We start from the raw sequence: 19,192 nt of genomic DNA on the forward strand, positions 1-19,192 counted from the left end.
AGTTGAACGTCTGATGACAAAACTGACACAAGGTTGTCTACCAGGAAATTCAAATTTACATTGATAAAGAAGGGTTGGACAACTTAATTTCTTGGACTACTTTAAGAACCATTTTAAATGCAGTAACACAGAGACCATGTGACTGTTATATGATGGTCACGCAACACATATTACATCAGATGTATTGGATGGGTGTCCACATGTCTGTTTTGCAAGTCATTTGGTTCGGCCGTTAGACGTGGGGTGTTTGGCCCTTTCAAGAGATAATAGGTAAGGGTAGATTTTAACACTTTTATAACGCTGCTTCATGTGGGAAAGCTGTCAGTCACTTGCAGTGAACTGAGGTCACCACTGATAAGAATCCAGGTAGAGCCATAGAAAGACTGACCCCCATTATATGATCATAGTAATTTATTAGGCGTAAAATCGAGTGTGGTAAAACCGAGCACACTCGCTTGCCTAAAGGTTATTTTGTGATTATTGGTCATGCTTTTTAGCTTTGCCATGTTGTATGTCAAATTGTCACGCCCAAACTTGATGTGATCTTTCTGAATCGCAGGTAGGTTATTGATTGCAAAGCAAATAATGAAAACAAACTGTGCTATGTATCTTTATTTTTATGAACATTTTCAACACTTAATGTCAGATCATTAGCAACACAGGTACAGTGGATGATGATCTGCATGGGGCTTCAAGGGATATCTGAAAAGATATATATATATATATATATATATTTATATTCAAATGTTCAAATAACTTTTTGTGGGTACATGACCAATTTTAAATATTGAAACAATGACATTTTAAAATCATTTTTATGTATTTATGGATGAGAACAATCGTATTTAAAAATGTCTATAATATGCATGTGAATAATAAAATCAATAAAGATCGTTGTTATTTTCTTTCTTTTATGAAAGAACAAATCCTATTGAGAAGGTTTATGACATTCACATGGTAGAGAAATAACTCGTGCTTGTATGCGTGTGACAGGATGGACGTACCGGGGACAATAACTATCAGAACAAATCAACACCCTTTACAATATTTACAAATTTATTTACATAAAATGATTATTAACAATGAATAAATGAAAAATGGAAAACAAATTCTGATTATAAGAAAGAAAGAAAGAAAATCTGAGCTCAGTATCTCTAGATATAAAGTTCTAACACTGACAGTTCCGTTTTAACGTGACGTGGCACAGTTCTTTCAGTTAATTTCGAACTTTAAGTAGCACAAAAATACAACATATCTTCAAGTAAAGTCCCTTTAAACCGTGAATACGTTGACTCCGTTTTGGCTCCCTATGATGGTAGGTGATTGCATCCCTGAGCTGACTTCAGAGGATAACAAAATCATCGTCTTTGCGGTTTACGGCATAACCATGGGACGAAAGCTCTGCGCTGGGAAAATCACATCCAGGCGAGTGAAGACAAGTGAACCTCGGGTATTGTACTTCCGGGTTGTGACATTATCACCAGGTAAAAGTCGTCTGGCGGAAGAAGCTAAAATATATAACAAATGGTAAGCACCATAGCAAAACAAACAAGTGAATGAAGTATTGCCATGCAATACAAAGTCCCCTACTGGAAGGCGCCTAATTTTCTCTACTGCAGTATAACATAATAATATCTGTCAATGATGTATTAACAATATTGTACTATATATACAATATAATATAACAAAGCACTTGGATTAAAATTTGCATATATAAAAACGTACAGTTGTTTTCATTTGGATTTTTTTTGGCCGAATATACAAAAAGTTATCATAAAAGTTATTTATAGTAACAACAAAGTGAAATTATTCCTAAAAAAAAAATCAAAAAAAAAAAAAATATAAAATGGAAGTCCACAAGAAAATCTTTACCAGGTAGAGATAGATCAAAATACACCTAAATATTGGATGTAACATGCATGTTGTACCACAGAAAAGTGATCTCGATTTTTCCCTACGGCCAGTAATAAAAAAGTTACAATGTAATCTATTTATAGTAACAACAAAGGGACGTAATTCTAAAAAAGTGTGTCTCATGGTGGTGAAAATTTTTGTGCCAAGTTACATCAAAATCTCTCCATGCATGAAGAAGAAATGCTCCGGACAAAGTCATTCTTGAATTTGACCTTTGACCTCTAAGTATGACCTTGACCTTTGAGCAAGGGCTCCGGGATTTGTGCATGACACGTTGTCTCATCATGGAGAACATCTGCGCCAAGTAATATTGAAATCCCTTAATGAATGACAGAGTTATGGACCGGACACGAAACAGACAACTGTTCATGCCATGTTAACATTTGACTACTGAGTGTGACCTTGACCTTTGAGCTAGGGGTCTGAAAGTTGTGCACAACATATAGAGACCGTACCATAGCTCTTCGCATACTTTGATTTTTCAAACTAAAGTGATTTTTACAAGTGCGCCGGTTACGATAAAAATGTAAACAACGGACTCTGTCTATGAAACTTTGAAATGAATGAATGACAGTCGATCTCAGTCATAATACCGATTGACAGTGAATGCTAATGACTCCATGTGTTGCAGAAAGGTATTTAGTTTGTAACTTTTAATTTCCCATCAATTGAAATCCTCTCAAAACTGGTAAAATAATTACTTATATTTGGACAAATCTCATCGTCTTTGCCGTTCGGCAGCTGCAAAAAGGGCGAATATAAAAGATTCAGTGTAAGTAATATTTCACTGGTACTGCCAGTTAGTAAGTTCATACTCTGAACAACACGTCAGAGAAATTTGGGCAGATTTGACCAATTATGACGTTGGCAGCATTAGATTATATTTTTTCTTTACACAAAAATTGCCGTTAGGTAACAAAGCGAATACGCCGATAATCCGGAGTTCACCGATTATTGTTCCAGTTCACGCAATGTAATCCAGCAATTAAACTGCATAGCTATTAGCTACTGCTGTTATAGGGAAGTGGTAGAGTGTCTGCCTTAGGGGTGAGAGGTCCTGGGTTCAAGTCCCAGTTAGAGCTTAACTCTATTTAGATTCTGCTAAAGCATAGTTTTGCTGTTAATAGACTGTTCCAGATGTTCTAAATTTTTAGCACACAGTATCATCTATCAGTATTAAGCAATCCACATCAAAGTTGAATGTTAAATCAAATGCACCCAATTAGAAAATATTGACTATATTATGTCCCTTTGATGTTTATGCTCTCCATGTTCAAGAAGAGTTACATTTCCTTGATCACAAAATTTTCGTTATCATGAAAATATTAAATGCTCATAACTCCGCACTTCTGGTTAAAATATTGTCTATATTTCTGTTTTTGAGAAATATATGGACATTTCTCTTCATTTCAAAGCTTTTTAACTTCAAACCTATGATTTGAAAAACTTAGGTACTATCTCTACAACATATCGTCATATTATGACGTAAGATTTTACCAATTGATATTAAAATCTCTTCATGGATGAGAGAGTTATGGACCAGACAGGAAATAAGCCCTGTTGACCTTCGACCTCCAATTGTGACCTTGACCTTTGAGTTAGGGGTGCGGTTTTTGCGCATGACACGTCGTCACCTCATAAGGAACATTTGTGTCAAGTAATATTAAAATCTCTTCATGGATGAAAGAGTTATGGACCGCACACGAAACAGACCCTGTTCATGCCATGTTAACATTTGACTACTAAGTGTGACCTTGACCTTTGAGCCAGGGGTCTGAAAGTTGTGCACGACACATCGTCTTATTATGAGGTACAATTGTGCCAAGTGATATTAAAATCCCTTCATGGATGGGAGTTATGGACCGGACAGGAAAAAAAGCCCTGTTGACCTTTGACCTCCAATTGTGACCTTGACCTTTAAGGTAGGGGTACGGGTTTTGCACATGACACGTCGTCTCATCATGGGGAACATTTGTGCCAAGTAATAATTAAATCCCTTCATGGAAAAAAGAGTTATGGACCGGACACGAAATTGCGGATGGACGGAATGACAGAATGACGGAATGACGGAAAAGCGCATTCCTATAGTCCCCGAAACTGGTTTTCAACCAGTAGGGGACTAATAAATCAGGGCATAAAACTGCTCCTTTGGGTACACCCTACCTCCGTAGGCTCCCATAAATAATACGTGCTACTTATACAAAATATATGTGCTACTAAGTTCATACGTCATGTGATTAAAATACGTCACTGATTACTTCCATTATTACTAAAATTAATTACAAAAAAGTCTAAAATAAAAGTATGGAAAAGATATGAAAAGTTTATGATGAAAAAATATAGATATGGAAATGATAAACTGGAGCTATTATTTACAACTACAAATTAACAAAATTCAATGCAATCAAACGTTATACCATAGTTGGCATCAATATAAACAACAAAACGGACACTGTTTAGATGTGCTATAGACTGGCACACAATAATTTCAAATTACAATAACATATTACATACATGATACTAGACTTGCCACATAGATTTATACATTACCATGCAATGCAGTAATGGCGTCCCATAATTAACAACGAAGTGTTTGACATATGTTTTTGAAAAAGAGTACTTTACAATTATCACGTTACACATATTTCAGAACAAATCTTACGGCTTATATAAACGAAGCATTTTAGACTCCTCTTTCGAAATAATTTACAAAAGTCTGAAAAATTTAATAACTACAGATACAATGAGGCCCGTATGTCAGTTTGAGACAATACGGACATACCAAACTTATAATATATCCTTGAACCTCTCATCACGTGGTCAGGTGTTTCAAGAACTCGATTAACGTCATCCTGCTGGACCGTATACCGGACGTCATTCATCTGCCACATTTTCTTCACCTTCGTGAAATAGTTTATCCACGGCCACTCATCAACCTGAAGTGTCATAGGAGACATTTTATATGTTCATTGAAGAAATGTAAAATTATATACAAATATACAGAATATATATCAATACCACCTATGAATCTGCGAAATAATTCTTGCACACATTATTTGAAAATGGCCTTACATTTCACTTGCATGAAGTTCCCTACTGTTGGATTCGGGCCATTTGTGAATTTGTTTTTACTAATGGTCTGTAAACAGAATATGAAAATACAATTTATATTATTGTGAAAATTAAAACGGAAAATCATTTGCACTTTATACATTGGCATGTGGTATACACATATCAGGTGTAAAATGAACGGAAGAACAAGACTCTCAGTTTGAAAGAAAACAGTAACATTTAAGAATGTATATAAACTCATCCCTTGTAATGATATATCAAGGTACTGAACACTGCAATAACATTTACAAACATATAGATCAATTTTTAGCATGTTAAGCAATTTGTTGTCTGCTTCCATTCTCAAAGTAGAAATGTCTAATTTTTCTCTTTCCAAAATATTATCAGAGTGGTCTTTGTTAATAATTTGGATCTTGATAAGATGCCGAGTTGCTCGGTATTTTATCTGGACCCTAATTATTTGTAAAGGTAATCACGAATTCGTGACATGGTAAAGGTTAAATGAAAAAGATGAACTAAACTTGTAACTTAACCTAACAACACAAGATAAACAACCTGAAATAAAGTCAAACAAAGAACCAACTTTTTAAAATTTACAACTTACAACTGCTGGGTAGATCTCATCACCGTGGCTTATGGCCAGATAGGTTCCCCTTGAAAACCTACATGCATAGATATACATGGATGAAATGTCCATGAAGACACTAACTAATAACTTACCATGTCTCAGAGCTTAGAATAAATAATGAACTTGATTTGTTTAGTAAATGGCAAACTATAAGAAAGATTTGTTTGAGATATAATGCACTTAAAACCTACAGGCAAAATTATTTTTTTTACCTTGGCTTGCTTGTCTGAGCTGTGTCTGCCTGATCCGGGCCTCCCTGAGCTGTGTTACCCTGAGCTGTGTCACCCCAAGTTGTGTCACCCTGAGCAATTGTGTCACCCTGAGTTGTGTCACCCTGAGCTGTGTCTGCATCTGCCAGTAGCACCCTATAAAACAATGAGGCTTAGAATGCAATATACGTATAATTATAAAGACACATAATGATTGTGCATTTAAATTGATGTAAGAAAAGATAAACAAAACTGTTACCCAGCTAATAGTTCTTTGTGCGTTAAAGTCCGCTTGGTCTTTGCACCATCAATCTGAGCTGTGTCTGCCTGAGCTATGTCTCCCTGAGCTGTGTCTGCCTAAGCTATGTTTGCCTGAGTTGTGTCTGCCTGAGCTATGTCTCCCTGAGCTGTGTCTGCCTGAGCTGTGTCTCCCTGAGCTGTGTCTGCCTGAGCTGTGTCTGTCTGAGCTATGTCTCCCTGAGCTGTGTCTGCCTGAGCTATGTTTGCATGTTGTGTCTGCCAGTGGTTCCCTATAAAATATGAACAAGGAAGCTCAGAATGAAATGTACACACAATTATATAGACATATGATGATTGTGCATTCTAATTTAAGAAAAGATAAACATAACTCTTACCCAACTAATGGTTCCTTGTGTATGAAGGTCCGGCTGGTCTTTGCACCATCATAATGAGATGTGTCTGCCTGTGCTGTGTCTCCCTCAGCTTTGTCTGCCTGAGCTTTGTCTGCCTGAGCTTTATCTGTGTGAGCTATGCCTGCTATGTCTGTCTGGGCTATGTCTGCCAGTGGCTCCCTACAAAATATGAACAAGGAAGCTCAGAATGAAATATACATACAATCATAAAGACGTAACATGATTGTGCATTCTAATTTTATGTAAGAAAAGATAAACAAAACTCTGACCCAGCTAATGGTTCCTTGTGCATGAGGGTCCGGTTGGTCTTTGCACCATCATCCTGAGATGTGTCTGCCTGAGCTATGTCTGCCTGAGCTTCGTCTGCCTGAGCTATGTCTGCTATGTCTGCCTGGGATATGTCTGCCTAGTTGCTCCCTACAAAATATGAACAAGGAAGCTCAGAATGAAATATACATTTAATTATATAAATTTAATTATAAAGACAAGACCATTGTGCATTATGATTTAATGTAAGAAAGGAAAAACAAGAATTACACTGCTAATGATTCCTCTTGAGTGAAGGTCCGGTTGGCCTTGGCACCATCATGATGAGCTGTGTTTGCCCGAGCTCGGTCTGCCTGAGCTATGTTTGTATGAGCTCCGTCTGCCTGATTGGTGTGTGCTGAGCTGTGTCTGCATCTGGCAGTGGCATCGGGGATGATAAGGGGTCGTTGCAAAATATGACCATTTAATTAAGCTATTGTTGATTGTAAATTATTTATAGGTTAATGAATGTTGAAATATTTTAACTGTTTAGTTTTTACAACAAAAAAAGGTCAGCTAAAACACATTTAAACAAGGTTGGTATGTGCACAAGTTTATTACAAACTAAAAATATTTTTACCCCACCAATGGCTGTCCTAGTTTGTTGTAGCCCTGTGAGGACATGACAAAATTGTCACTATAGAATTACATCATAAAAATAAATTGTAGCATTTATTGCACTGAAATAATTGTTTGTGTGGTAATTTGCATATGTGGATGAGTTTATATCACACTTGTAAGTGTCTTCTATTAACCATTCAATTCCTAATAAAGACAGAATTTAAAGTAACAATAAAGTAACTATACCTGGAACTTACGAAACTGAAATCGAATATGGCCTCTGTCACATCGAGAGAATCCAGTTCATCTGTTCGCCAAAAAAGGGAACTCCAATGTTCAGTGCTTCAAGCGCGTCTCTCTCATTAGAAGTAAAACTGTTAAGATAAAAGAATAACCACATTCACAAACTTAATTTTAAAAGTTTCAGTACTATCGAAAGTAAATATTTTTTTTTCTAAATAGACCATCAAACAAAGAAATTTATAAATAATGCATTGCAAGCACAGTTGAAAATCAGACAAAACACATGATTTTGGACTAATCGTACTGAATCATTTTGACAACAGTTGAAAAATAGAAATAATTTAATAAAGCAATCAATGCAAGAAAACCTGTTTCAAAAGTGTATGACTTTAACCCTCACCCAACAATATTTCGGATTTTAATGCTTTTTTCAGATATTTTTTCTGTTTTTACTCCGAATTTCAATGTTACTCCTGTAAGTACAAAGTATGCACTAGTACACCACTGATATGATTTTTATGCATACACACCTTTAATCTAGGGACTCTTCAGTCGTTTTCTTCAGCAGCTCTACATCCAGGTCCAGGGTACTCTTGTCGGACAGATCATTTTTCAGCTCATCGAGAATGCTGGCGGTATCTTTGTCACCTTTCTAACTGTTCATTGGCAACAGTGGCACAAAATGATTGGGGATCAAATTGGAAGCTACCATATCATCCCTTGTTGTTGTCCACATCACATGGATATCCATAACTACTTTATGTCCTCTGGGCAGTATACGCCTGTTTAAGTCTTCTCTAACCGATGGGTTTCCAAGGTTTGGATAGACAGAGTAAATACTACACTTTAGAACAGGCGCTAAGGCAAATAATTGCCAAATCCCCATGTAGGTACCAACCTTTGCTATACTTATGATCTCTCTTCCAAATATCTGTCTAATCAGATGAGCTGTAAGTTTCACCCCAGGGCAATACATAAGAGAATACGCTGCAAACTTGCTAGGCAGCTGTTTAGCATTTCTTGCGTTCAGTTTCTCCCCTCCCCACCCCCACACCCCTGGCCATAAACTTATAATCAAGATACTGGTCGCAGTGTTGCACAGATTCTATAATTATTCTAGCTCGAATTTCTTCATGGTTATCTTTATTTCCAAAACTGTAGACTGATCCACATCGAGGCAAGCAATTACCATCAGCACCAGGTATAACAGGGAATTTCATGACATCTTGTTGATGAATATCACCTGGCAAAATGCTTTGAGCCACTCTATCTACAGTTGCTGAAAGGCTCAAAACACTGCAAGGTTTTCCTTCTATTTCCATACTGGATATTGTCTTATTGTAACGGTTTGCATCAGCTTTCAAGTCGTCAAATGTGGTGTTTTTTTTATAATGTTCTTAGCACTTTTCTGTAGTAAGACTTTCTGTCTGTTACATTATTTGTTGCCTCTTTGACAACAGAAGTCATGGTTACATGATGACTAGACTCTTTGTCATTTGAAGGCTTCAGTGGCACATCTTGGTTTGATTCTTTGACACCAAGACTGGTTGATTTTGCATCATTTCTTGTTTAAATAAACTTGTCATTGAAAGGATTCAATGAAGCATTTGATCGCTTGGCTTTCTGTGTTTTCTTCTTGTTTCTTATTCCACTGCAAATAACATGGCTCTCCCAAGGAGTAACATACCCAATGTTGCTACAGATTGTTGCATTACCATTCTGACATGCTGAACAGTAGCAACTCAAATTTCTCACCTCCACTACACCAGGTTCTACAGTCCGAACATTATGCAACTTTCGTGTGCCTGGCAATGTTTTAAGGTCTTTTGGAAGATTGTGTCTCTTGATATTGGACTCGTAGAAAAATGTCCTTACTTTATGTTTGCAACCTTCTTCTATTTTCTTCGGTGAAATTGATAACTCCTCTTTACAGAATTCGTATAAATTTGTTGCATCCCTGATTGTTCTACGACGACTTTTGACAGAAGTCTCTGCACATTTTTAACAATCCCTCAAAGGGCATCACAAGGCCCTTTCCCGTGCCATGATCCAAAGAAAGATCTTTCAAATCATTAGACACCAGGCTTTTGGATATATCAAGAAACGGTCCCTTGGATTTGTAGGGTGCACTACATCCGTCTGAATATTGAACAACATGATCAACTTCTCTTCCCTTTTCCTGGATATGGTGAAGCAACTTGTTTGTAAACTAATGTCCACCTGCGCATCATGCTTCAAGTCTGGGCTGATGAAAACACTTGATTCCTCGACAATACATTTTTGACAACTTGGGCAATTGTAGTATGCAACGATTCGGTGCACCGTGGCCTGACTATATTGATAGTATGCCGATTGGATTTCATCCTGGTAGGAGCATCTGTTGTTCTCGGCAAAATCAGCAATTGTTACAACCCATTTATCTGGAACATGGCTCCTAATGTTGTTAAACTGACTATATTGCCATCTGGCAATAAAGAGATGATCTGCCAGAGTATGTATTTCAGCTATAAACTCATCTATCAGCCTCTCAAGCCGACCATCCTTATCTTTCAGAACTTTTCTTGTAGTGGAGTTTCCTGTCGAGTCTTTGAAACTTTGATTTTCCTATATTTGCCATTTGCAGTCATCACTTTTTGCCTGACCTGCTTTAAGAAGTGCTTCAAATCTAGATTTCATTTCATTTTCTCATCTCCACACTTGTCACATTCACGTTTGATGCAAAGCATACTGTGATAGGGAAATTGATCAGATTGACTTAAGCAAAGTGACTTATTCACCGCTTCGTATCTGTCCTGGAGGTTACATTCAGTTGCATGCAATTCGTCTGCACGTTTGTTGATGGCTTTCAGTTTTGCTTCCACATTCACACAGTATTCACAAGGCATGTGTTGAACTTGTGTTGTTTAACTTTTAGCACAAACTTTAGCCACAATTTACTAAAGTGACTCAACGAAGTGGGGCGTGCAGAATTTTCTCGTTTATAGTCTAAGCACAGACTGTCAAGTTTTCTCACTAATACTGATTTTTGTGTCCATGATTTTGCATTTGCTGTTTTTTTCTTCAGGAATGGGTACCGATTCTCTGTAGTAAAATGATTCTACTTCACAATTTGTGTCATTATTAGCTTGCTGGTGAAAGTCTTTTTCTGCTTCAGTCAAGGAATTGCGAGCCCAGTAATCTCACTTTAGCTCCATTTCCTTGCGTATCAGGTTTCAATTACTTGCTTTCCTGTATTTTCACTTTTTGTTATTAGCCGTAGCTCTGTTTTTGCTTCCTTGGATTTGTTCCATTTAAAGAAATTAATTCTTCTTTTCACATTGGTCATTTATCATATGCTTTCTTCTAGTGGAGGGTGTGTTGATGAGACCACTGTTTTTCATTAATGCCCTTTTCTCTGGTGAAGCTGAGGTCAATGCATTCAATCTTGTCATTAAAATCCTTTGCATCTTTAGGAAGATGACATCTGTTTTTTTCTTCTACGTTCTTTTTCTTGACCTTTATTTACCACCTCGACTTTCCTTCTGTATCTGTCCCGACGCTTCTGAAGATGTGCTTCTTTCTGCATTGGTGACCACATCGACCTTTGTCTGTCTTTCTGCTTCCTCGATACTTCCCTTTGTCGTTCTCGCTCCCTCCTAGTCACACATTTATCTAATTTTGGTGTTCCTTTCCTTTTCCTATATTCCCTCATGCGTATCTTAGCTTTTTAATTTGATTGTCTTCTCTGGTCGTCATTCATTGTGGCCCTATATTGTCTAGATCTTTCTTTATCTTTTAGTTGTTGAGCCCTAAACTTATCTGGATTAGATATTTTTAGTTTAAGTCTGTACTCTGCAGTTCTCTGTGCAGGGGTTAGTATTTTTGGGACACTTGGCTCAGGCTCCAACTTTCGTTTCCGAAAACGATACATTCTGGACCTGAAACATGCAAATAAACTCATTGGGCCCTTACACTATCTTTTAAGGCACCTCGTATACACTGATTGATTTAATAAAATACAATTTAAGGCACCTCGTATACAGATTGATTAAATAAATATACATGTTTTAGAGACAAGTCAACAACCATGGTCATATTGTGTCGGGTTGGAATATGGTGAGACATGAAAATGCTGATTATTGAGAATAATTACCAATAATTAGGCTTCAAACCATATTTATGTCATGGTGTGTGCTTGACCGTATCGGTCCGTTGTATATATAAGAGAGTTTGTACCGCCTTTCCTTGCAAGCCTGACTTTTATAGCGACATGGTAGAACGTTTGCTGCTCATACATTCGGTCCGGGTTCGAATCCTGGTGGTCAGATTTTTTGGTATCCCATCATTACATCTGAAGTCAAAAACGTTGTATGGCCCATGCAAAACAGACCAAATAAAATTGCAGCAGCACGCAGCTTACAATAAGCTTATATCTAGCTGTTTTCAGTAAAATACGTGCATATATGTAATGAACAGATATTGAAATACATAGTACTTGACATCTGTAACTTGGAAACCATGACAATGAGACAGACGTAACACAGGATACCAAAATTGGTATCCACCGTTACATGTGATGACATAAATGTTTGTATTTATTAAATGGATATAACACTGTTATAATGTATAAATGTACACATGTATGAAAGCAAATTAAACACCATTTTATTCATCAAAGCACAAATGTACACCAATGACATTAATAAGGCAAGTACATTGCAACAGTTGTAACATAGAAACCATGACCATTAGACAGATGCAACACAGGATACCAAATTTGGTTTCCACCGTTACATGCGACGACATAAATGTTTGTATTTATTAAATGGATGTAACACTGTTATAATGTACAAATGTACATATGTATGAAAGCAAGCAAAACACTATTGCATTCATCAAAGTACAAATGTACATCAATGACATTAACATGGCAAGTACATTGCAACAGTTGTAACATATAAACCATGACCATTAGACAGATGTAACACAGATACCAAATTTGGTTTCCACCGTTACATGCGACGACATAAATGTTTGTATTTATTAAATGGTTATCACACTGTTATAATGTATAAATGTACATATGAACACAAAGACAAATATCAAACAGGGAATGCCACGTACCAAAATCGCAGCCTCTCCAAAACGAAACCTACAGCACGCAGACGTGCACACCACAAACACAAACACAAAAGCCTACACAAGAAGACAAAACGAACAAACAAAGGAACACAGCGGGGCACCGCCTTGGAACGGTCAGTGGCAAAAACACCACTGGGGAGCTTAAACCGGATTATGGTGCGCACCCAACCTCACACTTACCCCCACCATGTTCCAAAGACACGGGACAGTGTAAATAAAAGTAATCCCCTCCAGGTGAAAGCAAGCAAAACAGTAATATTGCATTCATCAAAGCACAAATGTACATCAATGACATTAATAAGGCAAGAACATTGCAACAGTTGTAACATAGAAACCATGACCATTAGACAGATGTAACACAGGATACCAAATTTGGTTTCCACCGTTACATGTGATGACATAAATGTTTGTATTTATCAAATTGATATAACACTGTTATAATGTATCGATGGACAATATGTATGAAAGCAAACCAAACACCATTGCATTCACCAAAGCACATGTACATCAGTGACATTAATACGGCAAGTACATTATTGCAACAGTTGTAACATAGAAACCATGACCATAAGACAGATGTAACACAGGATACCTAATCTGGTTTCCATTGTTATGCCCGCTAACAACATTATGATATTTTCCAAATAATCAATACATCATAATTGTAATGCATCACTTCAACTAGATGTTATAACGAATGTGACTTAAGTTTTATTCAATTTGTAATAAAGTTTAAACTTGAATTGACATTCAAATTGTTTCAAGGTACAGATGTAACCGGGAGACGAGGATCGTGGAACAGATCTAACACCAGAATCTGTTGCATGCAGAAGCTAACTGAATATTAGCTTCCATGTTACAACTAAATAAAAAGCATCCCTTCACGCTGGATTCTAACGTTTTCTCTTGCAAAATTTACTACAAACTATGAGGGTCATTTCAATAACAAAAAAATGATTTGAGTTCCATACTGTAGAATCGTCTATACAAAGAAATGTAGCATCATGAGGAACCGATGTAACACTGGAAACTATTGCTTAGATTTTGGAAGCAACGTGGACACCATGGACACAACAGTTGTTGGTCTGTGCATAGGGTCTTTATATTCTGACCAACAAACGCTGTTTTTTTTTTTTCGGTTAAATTGCTTCCATTTTACACTTAATCTGCCGATAATGCAATAAAGATTGTATGCTCACATCGCTTCTCTGCCTAAACTCCATGTATTTATTTAAAATCGGTCTGAAATGAAAATATTTTGGGGAACACAAACGTAATATCTTCTTCGATACAAACTCAGCATTTTCATCCTCCGTTCGGTGAACGCAAACAAAACTGGCTATTGTCGTAAACGCTCGTAAACGGTGTTAGGTTACAATGTACACGTGAAAATACTCCTTAGTCCGACCAACAGTGACGAATATAAATAAAAATAACTTGCACAGGCGTAACCGGAAAAGAAACGAACTCGATATCGGCAACTCAGACTTAGTATTATTTGTTATTGTATTACATTATCATTTAATATTTTCACAATATCGTCGACATTGATTGTAAAACACACAAATCGAGTAGCCACTATAAAATTCTAACGTAACGCGATGGCCAACAATGGTTACGTTCGTTTTTGAAATTTAAGTTTTGAGTATTGAGTACTTACTACTGAAACCAGGAAACGATCATCCCATATTCCTCAATTTTAATCCACTTTTTCATTAAAAAAAGTTAGAACTCTCCCAGCGACATAGCTCTTTTCTTTCTTCTCTACTTCCTTCTCCTTCCTTTTTTCTTACCTTCCCAAACCTTTTGCACAATATTTGTATTGAATCTGAAGTGATTTTGATTCAAAACATGTTAAGTTAATGTTGTTTTTGTTTGTTTTTTTTACTCTATATTTCATTGACATTGTATATGAAATTGTATGTCATATGTATGTAATGCAAATGAAAATAAACGGGGTTACCCAGCTGGGGCCTCAAAAAAAACAAAAAAAAAACAAAAAAAAAACAACCATAACAGTACACATAGCTGCTGGTTAACTTTTACATTAAAATGAATCAAATGTAAAAAGGGGTATAATGAGGTTTGTACAGACGAACAGGCAACCCTGGAAACCAAATTCTTGATCATATTTATAACACACACCTCATGTAAAGCAGATAAAAAAAGAATACTTTAGTTTCTATGGCTCTGTTTGAGGTGCTCTTTGTTTTCGGGAAAACTACCCATTCCTTTTATTAATCGAAATAAAGGTACGAGTCCTCCGAGTTCGAGTAATACCATTGTGTGCCCACGCTAATCCACACATTTTAACAGTATTTAAGTGTAATGATGGCTAGTTAATTGTACATTTCTTTATCAGTTCAGGCCTATTCACATTAGCTATCTTAAAATTCCCACACAATCATATGAATCATGAGTAAGGGACAAATAACTTAGGTGGTAATTATTTAAATTCTCACCACGAATATATACGTTCAGATGGCTTGCAGTTATAGAAAAGTTGTCAGCCGTATTTCAATCTTGTTTCGTCATTGCGTATTTATTTTTGGCGACATGTTACAATATTTTCTATGATAATGATTTTATTCACTGTAAAACTTGTCCATTTTCTTTTCGCTGACTTAAATAGCATGTAATGATATAATATAAAAAGAAGCAAATTCAATTTCCTGATTGTTCACAAACGTATAAACATAAGAGCAACCCTTATACATTGTTTGTACTGATATTTCATCGGGGATAATACGTTTCTGTACGGTGTAGACCAATGTTTACGCATTTCTTGCGTATTTGTGGCAGATAATTGTTTTTGTATGTATATTATATACACATCTATTTCAATTACATGTATATTCCTTTATTTATCAGCCAAAACGAGTTAAGTTGTACAATTTTTGGATTTTTTTGTCCGAGGGTATTTGTTGTCTAGATTGGCTGTGTGAACGGGTTTTTCGTATTGATGAACCATCTTAGGACCTTGAAGTAGTATTTTCATCAAAACAAATTTTCAGTTTTATGTAATTATTTTTGATTGAAAGTAGCCACTAAATTGTCTAGTGAATTACGTTACTACTGAGGGTATTGAAATTCACTTTATCATGTCGGACAAAGCAATATGAACAAGACAAATGCATCCAATAAAATCAGCTTATTAAACAATAAACTTTAAGCAAATTATAAACATATACCAAAACTGAAACAAAGTAACAGCTGACATCTTATCAGAAAATAGCACATATTAAAAAAGTTTACCAATTTTAAACAATTCATTGTCGTTATTTGTCAAATTCTATTATGAAATCATCAGTGTGATTACATCTTTAACACAGTTTGTATTTGAAAAATGGTACCATTACCTTCTTTATTATACCACCTATAAAGCGATATACGTAAAATTACTGTTTTAATGATGGAATGTACATAGTGAGTAGAATTTAACGTAATTCACATATATCCTGAGTCTGCATGAATATACATTTTGTACAAAAAATGAAATATTATGATACTCCAGATGCATAGATAAAAGTGTTTTGAATATAGGCATGCATGTACATTTAAAAGAATTAAAAAAATGTACTATTTTGTATTATTATGACTAATTGATAGGTAATATTTAAGCAAAATAATAGACATATTAGTAAAACACGCTAATTGTAAAGTAACATCTCCTTCAATATATTTATTTTTAATGTTATTTTTGATGGCTAATAACATGATAATGACGCCACGTTCGTATCAGTTTTATGTTAGGTGAAAACGTGTTAATCCGAAGTTGGAATAAAATATTCGAAAACCGTAACGTAATTCACAATAACATACACCTTATGATTAAAGCAGCTTTATGCTTGTTTGTAATTAATTCAAGTTATATAAGTCACGACAAATCATACTGAAAGGCATCCGAGTCCATTAATTTACATGATACATGATAACAGATACATGGCGTATAATCATTAAAATGCATGTATTATACGCGCATACAAACCGAAATCGCGGGAAAATCAGTCACACGAAGAAATAACTGTACACACAAAGTGAAAAAAGCGGGAACATATGTTTAAATGTATTATTCAAAGGAGGAATACCTTTCCAGAACAGACATAATATATCTACAACAAACAATTCAAATCATAACTTGGAACGAAGTCAAAAACAACCAATACTGTGAAGTAACGTAATTCACAAACTTTATGTCGTATGTGTGCTGAGTTAGCAACATTCTGTAAACAGGTCTATAATATACTGTTCCTTCCAGACACATTAACTAGGCTTTCCTAAATGTTTCAAAAGCCCTAGTAATAGTTTTCAGGTCAGACTCATTAAGTTTATACATTTTTCTAGAACCATGTGGTATCGGTTCGTCAATAATACAAAGGATATCATCTTTTGCCATCCAAATAGAATCCTCTTTGTTAGGCCATTTGAACGTTGAACAAACCTTTCCTTTACCACGTGTTTCCATAAAGGAAACGTTCACAGGTAACTCATCGTCAGTCTGGTCATATGCTATAATTTTGCCGACATACCATTCATTGTTGTACACAGCTGCAACATACGCATTTTCATTTAAGATTAGCGAAGACTTTTCATCTAATGGCGAATTTTCAATAACAGGCGTTTCATCAAGAATCTGTATCTGCATCGCATTGTCGTTGTTATTGACTGGTTTGTACGTAATAGTATGTTTAATCCATCCGTCGCAACTAGCATGAAAACGTCCACTGGAAAAACATTGTTGACAGAAGCAGGATACGTTTCTCACACACACTTCACCATTTCCCATAGGGACTATGCTGTGTACTTCAAGTGTGCCCTTAATAGGTTTGATATTCAAAGCAGATAATTCTTCCTGTGATTTGTCGCAGTATTCTTTGGGTACAAATATATACTTCGTTTGACTGTTAGTAAGTGATTTACCCCAATTGTAGTAGTCTTCCGGTGATTGTATGATGGCAGTTTGACGTTTAACGGCTAAATCAGCTAGCCGCTTAGAAGAGCCCCCGACCCCATCACAGGGGCCCTTACCATGGCCCGCCTCCCAAAATTGCCATGATGCTGACATACCAAATAGCTCTAGGTGATGAGCAATGAGGTATAAAGTACTCTTGTTCCGGTATTGAGAAGTAGGCGAGTCCGTAACATAATGAACACAGTCAATATTAGGTTTGTCTCTCAATAACTGCGAGGTAATGTTCTTAATAAATGCGTACACTGTGCCGGTAGTATGGGATTGAGTATCGGATACATATATGAACGATTCATGGGTTAACTTGTTATCTCCATCTCTTGTATATATTACCACAGGGTGTAGTGTGACTGAGCATTTGTCAAAATAAGCAGTTTGAATTTCATCCGCGTGGCTGCATGAATAATTCTCAGCAAAGTCCATTTGGCAGATTGCGTGAGTTTTCGGTAACCTTTCTTTAAGGATCTGCATTTGTTCAAATTGGCATCTTACTCTACTTGTATGACTTCTAAAGTCAATCAGGTCGCGTTTAAATTGTTCAATGAATTCATCTTTGGCAACTTCTTCTTGAATTACCAGCATACGTTTCGTCAGCCTACCTTTATGTTCGACCTCTTTTCTTTTCCAATTAGAAAACCTAATTACATCCGTATTTGATTGGCGGATTTTGTCAATTATTTCTTCGTCGGAATATTGGCGTATCATGTGATCAGGGTTATCTGTAGACATGGCGCCAACAGATTTAAGACCTTTGGCTTTCAAAGCTATATTCTGATGTCTGTGGCAAAGGCACGTTTTCCTTGCGCTGTACTGGACAAGTTTAATGTGGCGTTGTCTATAACTTGAAAATGTTGTTAAGCTGGTTTTAACATCTGGATTTTCAGCATTAAATTTAAGATGCAGATTGTATAGGTAGTCATTCAGTATTCGAGTTTGTTTTATTTCTGATTTCACTTTCGTACCATCCCGCTTACCTGGTAAGCATGAACTATTGTCATCACGTTCGAGAAATTGACATACACGCGCGGCCATTTGCGTTCTTTCAAGACATTGTCTCCTTTTCTTAATACTCTTGTTTTTGTAAGCTTTTATAAGCTGACCCCGGTGGACAGCTAGTTCCCGACTTGACCTTGACCTAAGCCGATATTTCTTCATCAGTTTACCAGAAACTATTTCTAACGCTGACCTCTGACTCGCCCTGCCACGGTTTGACCGAACTTTCATTTCAATTTCGCTTACAAGACTATTATGAAAAATTAATTTTTTTACTAGTGTTTTATTCTTTGTTGGCGAAACGCCCATATTACGTAGCTCATGAAATGATTTGCTCCTAGGCGTTAATTGTGCTGTATGTTTACTATTTATGGTACTTCCCTTTTCACCAGTGTGGCTAGAGTTGCATTTTTTCTTGCCTGAATCGGTATAATTGGCGGTATTTGGATTGCTTCTCTCCAGCTTCTTTCGTAAAGAATCATTTTTCTTTCTCAAGTCAGCGACTTTCAATTCAAGCTTTTTC

The sequence above is a fragment of the Mercenaria mercenaria genome, chromosome 4 (genome assembly GCF_021730395.1).
Source record: "Mercenaria mercenaria strain notata chromosome 4, MADL_Memer_1, whole genome shotgun sequence".
NCBI lineage: Eukaryota > Metazoa > Mollusca > Bivalvia > Venerida > Veneridae > Mercenaria > Mercenaria mercenaria.